The 12738-nt window shown below is 35.3% G+C and overlaps 1 long non-coding RNA gene across 4 annotated transcripts in view; it reads left to right on the top strand.

Annotated features, from left to right (window-relative positions):
- The window catches only part of LOC147838465 (uncharacterized), a 39200-nt gene that overhangs the window by 10782 nt on the left and 15680 nt on the right, over nt 1–12738 (top strand). The window contains exons 2-3 of one of the 4 annotated variants that reach the window (XR_015521780.1): nt 5324–5479; nt 8445–8653. The exons of 1 other annotated variant lie outside the window; for it this stretch is intronic. This is a non-coding gene — a long non-coding RNA (uncharacterized LOC147838465). Of the gene's footprint in view, nt 1–4784; nt 4815–5323; nt 5480–8444; nt 8654–12738 lie in introns of those variants that run through there. 2 more of the 4 variants (XR_015521783.1, XR_015521781.1) reach the window with 2 other exon arrangements.

Below are 12738 nucleotides of genomic sequence, written 5' to 3'. Positions count from 1 at the left end.
TTTCTTAGCTCTTAAGACAACATTCAGACAATATAATCATAGTCTTTTTACAGGTTTTCCTTATATTTATTTTTTTATTTTATTTTGACAAAACAGACCTTTGTCGCAGCGAAAAATGCACTTCATCTGGGAGCCATTCTAATCGACAAGGTTGTTTTGATGGTCTTTTACCCTTTAAAACATTGTGTAGGTTTTGTGGCCCGACACATGCTGACTCGTTCAAACTGAGAGACGTTTCAGCAGAGCAGGTGGAAAAGAGGTAGAACATAACCCAATGTGTCATTGAAAAAGAGACAAACATCTGTCACAGTGCTATCTCAGCTCTAAACCGCCTCTGCCTCACACACACACACAATACAGAGCAGCGATAGGGCACACTAAACTACTTTATAAACACACCCGAAAACAAACCTGTCAGGTGGCTCATGGAATGATATACATTTAAAAAGAGACAAGAAGAAAAGGGAGAAAAGGTAAAATCTTCGAGAAACTAAACAATTGGGGTGGGTGATGTGTCGTTCTTGAGAATGTAATCTAAGACGTGGGAAATGCATTCAAGTAGATTTTTACATTTTGAAATGTGAAACTCATTTCCGCCATGTTGGGGTGTTGCAAGGGTGTTGGTTGTAATGGGTTAGGCTGGTCACTTCATTTCACCACCATAGTCTCTGGATATACAGTAGTATGATGTGAGGTTGGGCAATTATGTATATATAATTCAATCAATTATTAGTTAAATTACTCTCAATCCTGTGAAAATATTTCAGATTGAAGAAGTGATATTTAATGGAGCAGGGCAAATTTCACAGTATTTCTGATTATATTTTTATTATTATTATTATTGTTTTTTCTTATTTGTTTTATTTTTGGCTAGAATAAAAGCAGTTTTATTTTTTTAAGTGAAGTTTATTTCTTATATAATTTCAAAATTCACTAATCAGATGATTCCTAACTTAGTATAAATAACCATAGCATCTTAGCCATCTTCGTCCTGAAGAATCCTCACTTTTACCCGCTTTCCTCCTATTTTTTTTTACCCCTCTATAGGGTAACACGGCAGCCCAGTGACTAGCACTGTTGCCTCATAGCAAGAATGTCTCTGGAGATGTTCTCGAGATCTACCTGAGCTCAAACTCCCCTCTCACCTTGCAAACGGGAGGGAGCCCCGGGCTCAAAGATATTATGAGCTCAGAGCTCTCTCCCTGGACAGCATGCCAAACAAGCTTTATTTTCAATCATTAGCTAAGTGTGAACTCTTGAAAACCCTTTTCAGGTCAATATTAGGGGTGAACGATGTTGGAAAATCTAGCATTGCAATTTTTTTTTTTGTGCAATAAATATTGCGATATGAATACAATTTCACCAAATGCCTTAATGGCTTTTTTCGGAAAGAATTTATAATGTTATGTTAGATCAATTAGGATGATTCTGCAGTGGGAGTGCATCCCCATAAAATCTAATAAGCAATCTATAAATAGCTTTTGACACACATTTTTGTTGCGGTCTGAGCTATTTGCGGTACATTACTGTATCTGCATGTGTTGTGAGTATTTTTATGCGTAACAATCTATAAATACAATCAAGAAAAAGATACAACAAAAATAAAGTGTTTTATCATTTCCTGACTCTAACAGTATTCAAGTACAGTAAATGAATGATAAAAATTAAAATAATTAAATACAATAAATCATTGTTTAAGCCACAAGTGGTACAATTTCCTATTCCTTAATGCTTTTAAAATCATTATACAATTCCAGGCATCAAAAACACAAGTAAATGAAACATTTAATACTCATTGCATATATTGCGATGTGTCTATTGCAAATCATCACATTGCGATATCGATGCTGAAACGATATATTGTGCAGCCCTAGTCAATATTATTAGCCCCCTTCGGCAATTTTGTAGAAATAAACATAGAAATATGTTGACAAAAATATCTCTGTTAAACCGAAATTGGGGAAAAAATATAAAAGAATAAAAAACATGAGGGCTAATAATTCTGAGCTCAACTGTATATATTAGCCACACTGATGTTTTTCACTTTCTTAAGAACTTTAAAGCAAATGTTTGAAAAAAAATATTAAAATATAACATATGTACGGATAAAATATTAAACATTTTTCCAAAACTAATAATTTTAGTTCCAAATCAAAAATAAAAAGTCACTAACATGCAAAATATAAAATTGTACCATCAAGCAAACTCTCTCCCTTTATTCACATGCTGTTATTCACATGTCTGTCATAATGACCTGCATGATTGCACTCCAGGGGCGCCCCCAGTGTAAACTCTGACCACCCTTGTGACTACCCCGATATGATTTTGTTGTTGATATTAGTATTTTAAATGTACTTGCATAAATGTACAATATTTCAATAAATAAATAGCAACCACTAAATTATAGTTAATTGACTGGTGCTACTGACATAGCTCATTCACTGCCTCTCCCCTACCCCAATCGTCTTTGACAGCATGCACAAACCTTCAATAGACAGCAACAGCAATTCAATATTAACCTTAAGGCACATTAAAAGAAGAAGCTGCATTAATAATATTGTGGCTCAAAAAGGAATATGGATAAATTATATTATTAGAGCACTCACTAGTGAGTGTGTGTGTGTGTGTGTGTGTGTGTGTGTGTGTGTGTGTGTGTGTGTGTGTGTGTGTGTGTGTGTGTGTGTGTGTGTGTGTGTGTGTGTGTGTGTGTGTGTGTATAGTAATGCATTTAGTTAATTTGTTTGTTTTATTAATTCATTCATTAATCTTAATTAATTTTAGACAAGGCATATACCATATGCTATACAATAAAAGTATGTGAAAAATAACTGAATATATATTTATATTAAAAAAGTGTTTTTAAACTAAATATAGATTTTCTTTATGGATAATCTTTTTTTTTAAATTTATAGATTTTTTAGGAATAAATTGCGATATTTCAAGAGTAATTAATTAAACGAATTAAAGCCACATTATTTCATTTACCAGAAACAAAAATAGAACAATACACTGAATTAATTTTTTTGTGTGTGTGTGTGTTTGTGTGCAACCCCAAGATTTTATGCAGCCACATTTGGCCACCCCTAAGAAAATTTTCTGGGGGCACCACTGTTGCACTCATATATAAATTATGTAAAAATATTACTGTGAACAACGTATTTTAAGACAACATGATTTAATGACAGAGCATATAATGAAACGATGGACATTTTATTTTGTCCATACAATATTTAATGTCGCTTCGCACAGCCCTATGATGCAGATTCAAGCCTGTTTCTATCTTCACATAAGAAACAATGTTAATTGTGGCTTTTCTTCTATACAATCAGGGTTTTATATCTCACAATTATGACTTAATAACCCACAGATGGAGCTTTATGAGCTAACTTCACATAATCTCTTCACATCTTACAGTTGTGACTTTATTTCTCCAATTATGATTTTAAATCTCACAATATGACGTTTATATTTCTCAATATTGATTTTTATATCCCAATTTGACTATATCTGACAATATGGCTTCATCTTGTCTTGCAATTATGGTTTTATAACTCCAAATATGACTTGATATCTCACTGTTTCTTTATTACTTCCAATTATGAATTTATGTATGATAGAATTGACATTCTATAGCACAGTATAGACTTTATGTTGAAACATATTACATTTATATCACAATTATTACCTTATTAAATCTGTCTCACTTTGTCTTACAATATGATTTTATCTCTCAGTCTGGATATATATAGTCTTTTTATTTCCCTGTGTTGGGTTGCGGCTGGAAGCGTAAACACAAGCTGGATAAGTTGGCGGTTCATTATGCTGTAGCGACCCCTGATCAATAAAGAGACTAAGCCGAAAAGAAAATGGATGAATGAATGAATGAATGAGAATAGTCTTTTTATCTTACATTTAGGACTTGTGATAGTTTTGTGATTTTTATTTTTCCCAAAATGACTTTATATATCTCAATACTGACTTCATATATCCAAAAATGAATTTATACTTCCCAGTTTATTTTCCCAGTAGAACTGTATGTATCTTACTCACACAGCCTGGACATTAAATCTCCTAATATTGACTTTATATCCCATAATATGACTTTGTTACCCTATATGACCTCACATTTCTCAATATTGACTTTATATCTCACAGTTGGGGCCTTATATCTCATGATGGTATCCCTTTATAACGTACAACCATGACTTTGTCCAGTTATAACTCATATAGATATTATAATATGACTTTATTTCCCTTTTTATTGCTGTAGATATCTCGATATAACATTTATATATCATAACTCTATATCTCCACAACTTTTTATCTACAAAACAATACAATATTTATTTATAAAGCACATTTAAAAACAACCAAGGTTGACCAAAGTGCTGTACATAGGAGTACTAAAGTCAGAGAAGAAAGCAGAAAAAAAAAAAAAGCAAATAAAAGCGATAAAACAGTGATCAACGAGTATTAAAAGCCAGAGAAAATGGATGGGTCTTTAAAAGAGACTTAAACACAGAAATGATGGGAGAAAGTCTAATGTAAATTGGCAGAGTGTTCCAGAGTTTAGGACCAGCAACAGCAAAGCACGATCACCTTGTTTTTTAAAGGCGTGTGTAACATGAAAATTATAATTCGATTAAGGTATAGAATTACACAAAATATGTATTTTATCTAATGTGTTAGTAAGTGTACCTGAGGTGTTTGTTAGTGTGTGTCTTTTCCTTTAAATTTCTAAGAGAGCTCACGCTGTTTAATTTCCTGTTTTGCGCCCGCCTCTTCCCTTTCTGCACTGACTATGCATGGGATAGGTGGGTGTCTGCTAAGCTCCAATTAATCTTTAATCATCTTTACTTTATGGATAACTTTTAAAGCTAGTTTTCATGTTTAAATAATATTTATACCTTTATTTTTCACATATATTTCATTATTTTTGTGTTATCACTTAAATTGAGGTTTTGATTGACTTTAGCCTAACTGAAGCATGTGAACGCTAAATGCATTGCACTTTACTTTTAACAGAAAAGCTGTAAGGGCGAAGACACACTGTAAAAGCTGTGCTTTTTGATTTATTCTCAGGTATGTTTTGTCACTTTGTTAATATTGTTTGGAGTTTTGTTCTATCTTTCTCTTCATCTCTTCCCGTTCTGCACTGACTTTGCATGGGAGAGAAAAGCTGTAAGGGCGAAGACACACTGTAAAAGCTGTGCTTTTTGATTTATTCTCAGGTATGTTTTGTCACTTTGTTAATATTGTTTGGAGTTTTGTTCTATCTTTCTCTTCATCTCTTCCCGTTCTGCACTGACTTTGCATGGGAGAGAAAAGCTGTAAGGGCGAAGACACACTGTAAAAGCTGTGCTTTTTGATTTATTCTCAGTGAGTAAAGAGCCGTCAAAACTGCAGATCTCCGACTGGTTATTCCTTAATAAAGCAAAGAAAACACAACGCAGAACCGGTTACACGTGTTCTGGGCACGGTGAGTAAATTGAGCTCAATGATCGAGAGGGGGTATACGGACAAAGCAAGTCTGTAAGGTTCTGAGGATCAAGATTATTGACGGCTTTGTAAACAAATAATACAATTTTAAAATCAATTCTGTATTTAATGGGTAACCAGTAAGTTACCGACTCATACTTAAGGGTGCCAGAGAGTAGTCTAGCAGCAGCAGACGAGAGAGAAACAAGACTGTGAAATACCAAAATAGAGGGAGTTACAGTAATCCATTTTGTAATGAAGGCATGAATCACTGTGTGGAAATTTCTCTGGGATAAAAATGCTTGACTTTAGACAGTTGTCTGAGGTGGAATAGTTGATTTAGTCATATTTTATGAGTATGACTAATATCTCAAATTAGAATATTTTATTATTTATTTATTATTTTCTTAATTTCACTTTACCACTGTATTATTTCCACAAATCTATGTTTTTCTTTGGTGTTTTATTTTTATTTTTTCTCAGAGGTGGCTCATTCAATGTAAGTCCATGACAAATCACAAGTCTGACCACATAGAAAATCAACAACACACTTCTCCTCAACAGAGCACATGGTTTGAGGTGTTATTCATTTATGTAGCACAAACAGTGTGGGATGAATTACTCATTAAACTTTGATACTTGAGAATTAACAACTGCAATTAGCGCCACTAATGAATCGCTCTCTTCGTTTAGATATTTGTCTGAAATTTGGCCTCAGTCAACTTTGTGAAACAACTTAGCACAACACGAGCCGGAAATGACCTTTCCGTGGATTTATGCAGAGAATGCTGAATAGATAATAACAATCTTTATTTGATATGTCTGAAAAGTTTAAAGTGATTCATTTTGACCTTCTTAGTTACACTCAAATCTCAAACTTCTAACTGTTTTTTCCTCTGTTGACCACAAAGAAGATATTTTTAAGAATGTTGCAAGACAGTAGACACTGGACACTAGATTATTCAGTCATTCATTCATTTATTTTACTTTGGCTTAGTCTGTATTTCAAAGGCCACCCCAGCGGAATGTACCGCCAACTATTCTCAGATGTTTTACGTAGAATCCAGCCCCAACTCATATCTGAAAAACACCCATACACTCAGATTCACACACGCATTCATACACTACGGCCAATTTAGTTTATTCAATTTACCTATAGCACATGTCTTCGGACTGTGGGGCAAACCGGAACACAGAGAAAACCCATGCAAACACGGCGAGAACATACACAAACTCCACACATAAATCCAATTAGCTCAGCTGGGACTCGAACCACCAACCTTCTTGCTGTGAGGCAACAGTGCTAACCACTGAGCCACCCTAATGTAGATTAAAATATTCAAAAACTGTTTGGGAATCCCAAAATTACACTAGACTTTCATCTATAAACCAAGAAAAATGAAGACGAGTTTAATGTAATTTCACACGAGGACAACTTGACAAAATCACGGTAGACTGAAACATTACAACAAGCCTGGTCTTGTTATCAAATCACAACCGCCAGTGCGCAAATGTGTCAAACGAGTCGCGAAAGAATGATGTGAAAATAGCTCCATCACGCCGAATCCTCCGAGTAGGAATTGAAGTATTCCCTCAGCTCAACATGAATAAATTAACACGTTTAAACAGACGTGAGGAAAAAGACCAGCTGCTCATTCCTGTGATCTCTTTCGCGCCAACTCCCTTTAGAAAACTTGTATTGTGTGAGTTTCGCCTGCTAAAAGACGGTTTAGCCACCTTTTTCCTACACCCTGTGATGCTTTGTGTGAATTATGGGAGTAACTTCCGTTAAACTGTAAAAATTAGTACAGTGAGGTGCCATTATTCTCCTCACAGTTCATAAGTTGGAAATTAAATCGCAACTTATTTACTTTCACCAGACCTTGAGTAACCCCAAAAACTCTAAAGTAGTCTTTCCACAGCGTTATTACTGATGTGTTTAATATTATGAAATACAAAGAGAAAATAATCCAAAGGAACAAAATAGAGTAAACTCCAAAACAGCTTTGTCCACATAATGGGAATGTGTCATTATAGCCTGGGTAGGGTTGCACCAGCTGATCGTAAGTTCTTTCTTAATCTGGAACGGAAATTGGCTAGGGGCTTTGTAACTACTAGCTAGGCATAGGCCTGTTTAAAATTCTGACAGTATAATGAGTTTGTATAACAATATCACGGTTTCACAATGATTACTGCTCTAAAATATATTCATTTTAAATGTTGGGGTAAAAAAAGAACTTTTTCCCCCTTTGGACATAATATGTTTTATTTTGAGAAACATTTAAAATATTTTGGAACAGTAAACATCAGCAGGCACAGGACATCAACATGACGTCAGATTGACGTTGTACTCCAATGGGGGATGTTGCATTTTGTTTGGAATTGAAAATTGGGTTGACATCAGAACCCGACGTCCAACCTAAAATCAACCAAGTATCACTGATGTTACAGCTTGATGATGTGTGGATGTTACCACTATGCCGTCTATCAAACGTTTGATTTTGGTTTCCATATCTGATGAATAAATGTCAATATCTGATATTTCCTCAACATTTGATTTTGGTCACTTTCCAACACAACCTAAAATCAACCAAATATCAACGACTAATGATGTTACAGCTTGACAATGTGTGGATGTTACCAGTATGAGGACTACCAGATGTTGGATTTTGGTTGCCGTGCCTGACAAATAAATGTCAGTATTTGATGTCAATATGACATTGGTTTGAGATGTTGCCTTTACGTTGGATTTTGGTTACTTTGTAAGACAACCTAAAATCAACGTTGTTATTGGACATCAAAATAAAGTTGTCCTTAGACGGTGGTTAAACATCGAATTTTAATCACATGAAGTCACCACCAACATCTAACCTAATATTTATGTGGTATGATGTTGTGTCAGGCTAAATAATTCAAATAAATCATTGAATCAATGATTCTGCTGTCTTCATTTGTTTCAAAAACAGATTTCTGTACAAAATTTAAAATGGAATCTTTGGAGGTGGAGGAGTTCAAGTGGATCCAGGTGGAGGAGTTTTGTTGACGGGTGAGGGAAGGATGGAGCGTAAGATTGACAGGCGGATTGGTGAAGCGACAGCAGTAATGCCAACCCAAGCTCATTCTGAAAACGTAGTCCTGCGGACATTTCTGAAGACCGCGATTTACGTGGCCGGAGGTAGGTATGGCTGCATTTAATTTTTTTAAGCGAACTGTTCGCGCTCGCCGGCTGACAGCTCACCTCTGTGTGGAGGGCTTTCACGCTGCAACTAATTTGCCCGGTTAGCTCGTTGTATACATCGACGGAGCGGAGAAGAAGGGTTCCAGAAATCAGGTAGGACAAAAACAGAATCCAAAAAATAAAATGAAGAGTTCATAACAGGGTAAGTATGTGGTAAAATCTGAAAACGAGGTCAAAATTAGACAAGGGCTTTTCTTTTTCTGGACAGCTTTTGTAAATCGATGCTTGGGTTTCAGTAAGCAAGTGAGCGGGCGGGCGGTCCAAGGATGGGTCAATCGGTAAAACCGTTTGGGTTTAGGGAAGTAGGAGTGCGGGTCGGCCGTTTGGCCGGTTGCCCAGTCAGTTGGACAGACGGTCGCTCGACAGCAGCCTTCGACGGCTTTACGCGAAAACAGCACGGGTGTGAACAGCAGATTCGCAAAAACAAAAACTGCAAAAAATACGTACCTCCCAGGACGTATTTTGCGGTCTCCAGAAATGTCCGCGGGACTACGTTTCCAGAATGAGCCTGGGTGAAGTAATGCGGAGATATACTGGTCCTTTGTGGTAAAGAAGGAGCTGAGCCGAAAGGCAAAACTCTCAATTTAGTGGTCAATCTACGTTCCTACTCTCACCTATAGTCTTGAGCTTTGGGTCATGACCGAAAGGACAAGATCTCAGATACAAGCGGCTGAAATAAGTTTCCTTCGTAGGGTGGCTGGGCACACCCTTACGGATAGGGTGAGGAGCTCTGAGCCGCTGCTCCTCCACATCGAGAGTAGTCAGCTGAGGTGGCTCGGGCATCTGTTTCGGATGCCTCCCGGACGCCTACCTAGGGAGCTGTTCCATGCATGTCCCACTGCGAGGAGGTCTTTTGGAAGACCCAGGACATGCTGGAGGTACTATGTCTCTCGGCTGGCCTGGGAACGCCTCGGCATCCCCCCGGAAGAGCTGGAAGAAGTGTCTGCAGAGAAGGAAGCCTGGGGTTCTCTTCTAAGACTACTGCCCCCGCGACCCGGAAAAAATTCTTTGGAGATCTTTTCTGCTGGTGATACTGTTGTCCTAAAAACAACAACAAAAAGTAAATAAAAAAGCTTTCACATGCCTTAGGAACAGTTTAGCAGAAAATATTGGCAGCGGTTAACCTTGAAAACTGTTATCGTCCCATATCTACTACTAGCTAGTTTGTAACTAGATTTGTTTTCACTTCAATTGTACCATATGCTGTTAAGGCAAACCATAGTTAGTAAATTGTAAGCTATCCGTAAAGGCATGCTCACTTAATGAGGTAAAATCCAATAAAAAGCATTTAAATCATTGAACTGCTTTAAAATTCAGCAACTAATGCATCTATATATAATCTTGCTATGAGAATTAAATTATAAATTACATTTTTATAGAACATTAAATTAGTCAGTCACTATTAACAGATGATGCACATGCCTGCGTCAAAAACTGTGAATGCACGCAAAATACACATGGAGTAATCAAAACATTAAACTTAAATTTCTTTATTTCCTATATAAAAGAGAAAAGAGCAGGAAGAAAAACTCAGTCATGAAGAAATTCTTGTTTGATTGATGGATACAATTCTCACAAAATACTCCTTAAAAGAAAATTAAACTTCTTTCATAAACTGAAAAAAAATTATGCGAGATGGAAGGAAAATGAGGTTGTGAGTAGAGGAAGATCATTCTTCATTATTGTCGTGAGATTCTTGTAATGTAAACTAATCTCGCTGTCATCTCTCTTCTTCCGTTATACATGGGGGGATGCTGCCGTAATTTAGTTGCAACGTATTGTAGTTACATTTAAACTAAGTTCAGTGGTGCAACACAAAAATATTTAGTAATGTGTAAGTTGTAACTTAATGTCCCTTTAAGTAAAAAAATAGGCTACGTTTTAACTTGCACACTGCTAGTGCAACCGGCCCCAGATCCCATTGATCTCTATAGGTTTACTGCATTGTATTTACACTGACTTGAAATAAATTGTAAGAGTTCACATTTCACATAAGGGAGAACATTATATAGGAAAATGTTTTCTTACAGCAGATTGTTAAAACGTTGTCTCTTTTAGTTGAGCATATTCGTTTATTTGATCTGCTCAACTTATCTAGCTCTACTTCAGCATTGGAGACAGAATATTATGGAATGCATATTTTCAGCTTCTCAGACACACAGTTAAGGTATTTACATATTAGTCCATTTATTCTGAGTGTTTGTAATACGTTTTTTCAAAACCTATTTCTATGAAACTGTGTGCTTTTTTTGTATCACTGTGATGTTATGTAGTGTATAAGAACAAACAGAACTCTTAATGTTTCCTGATGACTGGATAGCTCACAATTTACTATAATTTTTTGCAGATTTTTTTTTATAGAATCCATCAAATATATAATCAGATTAAGTGTGACATCACGCGAAGTGGCTTCCGGGTAAAAAGCACTCTATAAAACTGTCTGGGGAGACTCACCAAATAATAATAAATGTTTACAAAGCCATGTAATACTTAAAATAACACATACACACACACACACACACACATATATATATATATATATATATATATATATATATATATATATATATATATATATATATATATAAATATATATATATATATATATATATATATATATATATATATATATATATATATATATATATATATATATATATTTATGCCTAATATCAGATGGCCAAAAAGTGATAAAATTTTAAAAGTCCAGACACTGTTGTGTACACCAGTGTTTCTCAGCTAGTGGGTCGGGAACATTTTCAGTGAGTCGCGGAGTGTGTGGTCAAAAAAACAAAAGTTTAATTTTTAACTTATTTTGACTTTTATTTTTAAATGCATGCACGACAACCCTACCGTTTGACTCTGAGATTTTTTTTTATTTAATTAGAGCAACAAATATGTCAAAGTGCAAGTACGACCCTGAATATGTAAAGTATGGATTTACATATGTTGATGACAAAAAAGCCTCAGTATGTAATGTGTAGGTATGTGTGTCATAAGTTATGGTAACTTAATCTTTCCTTCCCATAACCACAGTATTTGTCGTTTTTACTTTGTAATATTTCTATAATTTGAAACATTTTGTTTAATGACAGCAATGAAATATTGTTTATTTGTAAGTCTTTGTGATTTTCTTATGATTTATCTACTTGTGTATGTTAACCAATAAATACAAATTAATTATAATTTGTATTGTAGTTCCTAAAAATTTGGGTCGCGGCTTGATGACCATGTAAAAATTTGGGTCCCATGGCCAAACCAGTTGAGAACCCCTGGTGTACACCATTTTTTTAAAAAATAAAATTCACTTAAATGTGTGATAAGACTAAAAAGACCATGGCAAATGTTTTCTTAATACAAATGAGTAGCATCTTGGACCTGGTAACACTATTCCATATGTCACCGATACCTCACGACTTAACAAGCAGATTAAAAAGGCAGGTGGCAAAAGGGGTGGATATTAATGCCGAAACCTTCTCAGAAACCCTTCATAACATGAAAGCAAATGATTATGTACAGTTTTAAAGTATCACCGTGGCGTAATGTAGTGTATAAAAACAAACAGATCTCTTTGTGTTTCCTGACGACTGGATACCTCATATCCTTATCATTTACTGTGATTTGTTGCAGATTTTTTTAATGGAATCAAACCCACATGGAAAGAACCTATGAGGGTATGCGCATATATGAAACCTATATGCAGTATATATGCACATATATGATAATATATGTGCTGCATATGTGTATATATGCCACATGTAAGCAAAATTGAGGTGCATTTATGTGCATATACAGGCCATATAGGTCTTCTGAATTGTTTCTTTATATCCACGTACAGTATAAGCCCTATATGTACATGCGTATCCTATATAGCTCATATCTCATTTGGCATCTTTCATTCATGATGCCTAGCTCATATTTTTCTATTATCAAGACAATAACTTAGAAATAACAAAAAAAAAAAAAAAAAGATGTATGTGCGAATTGGAATGTTGTGGACTCTAATATGGCAAATAAATGAG

The sequence above is a fragment of the Danio rerio genome, chromosome 22 (assembly GCF_052040795.2).
Source record: "Danio rerio strain M-AB ecotype USA chromosome 22, GRCz13ab, whole genome shotgun sequence".
Taxonomy (NCBI): Eukaryota; Metazoa; Chordata; class Actinopteri; order Cypriniformes; family Danionidae; genus Danio; species Danio rerio.
Note: the sequence above shows the minus strand (reverse complement) of the source record. Positions and strands in the feature narration are given on the sequence as shown.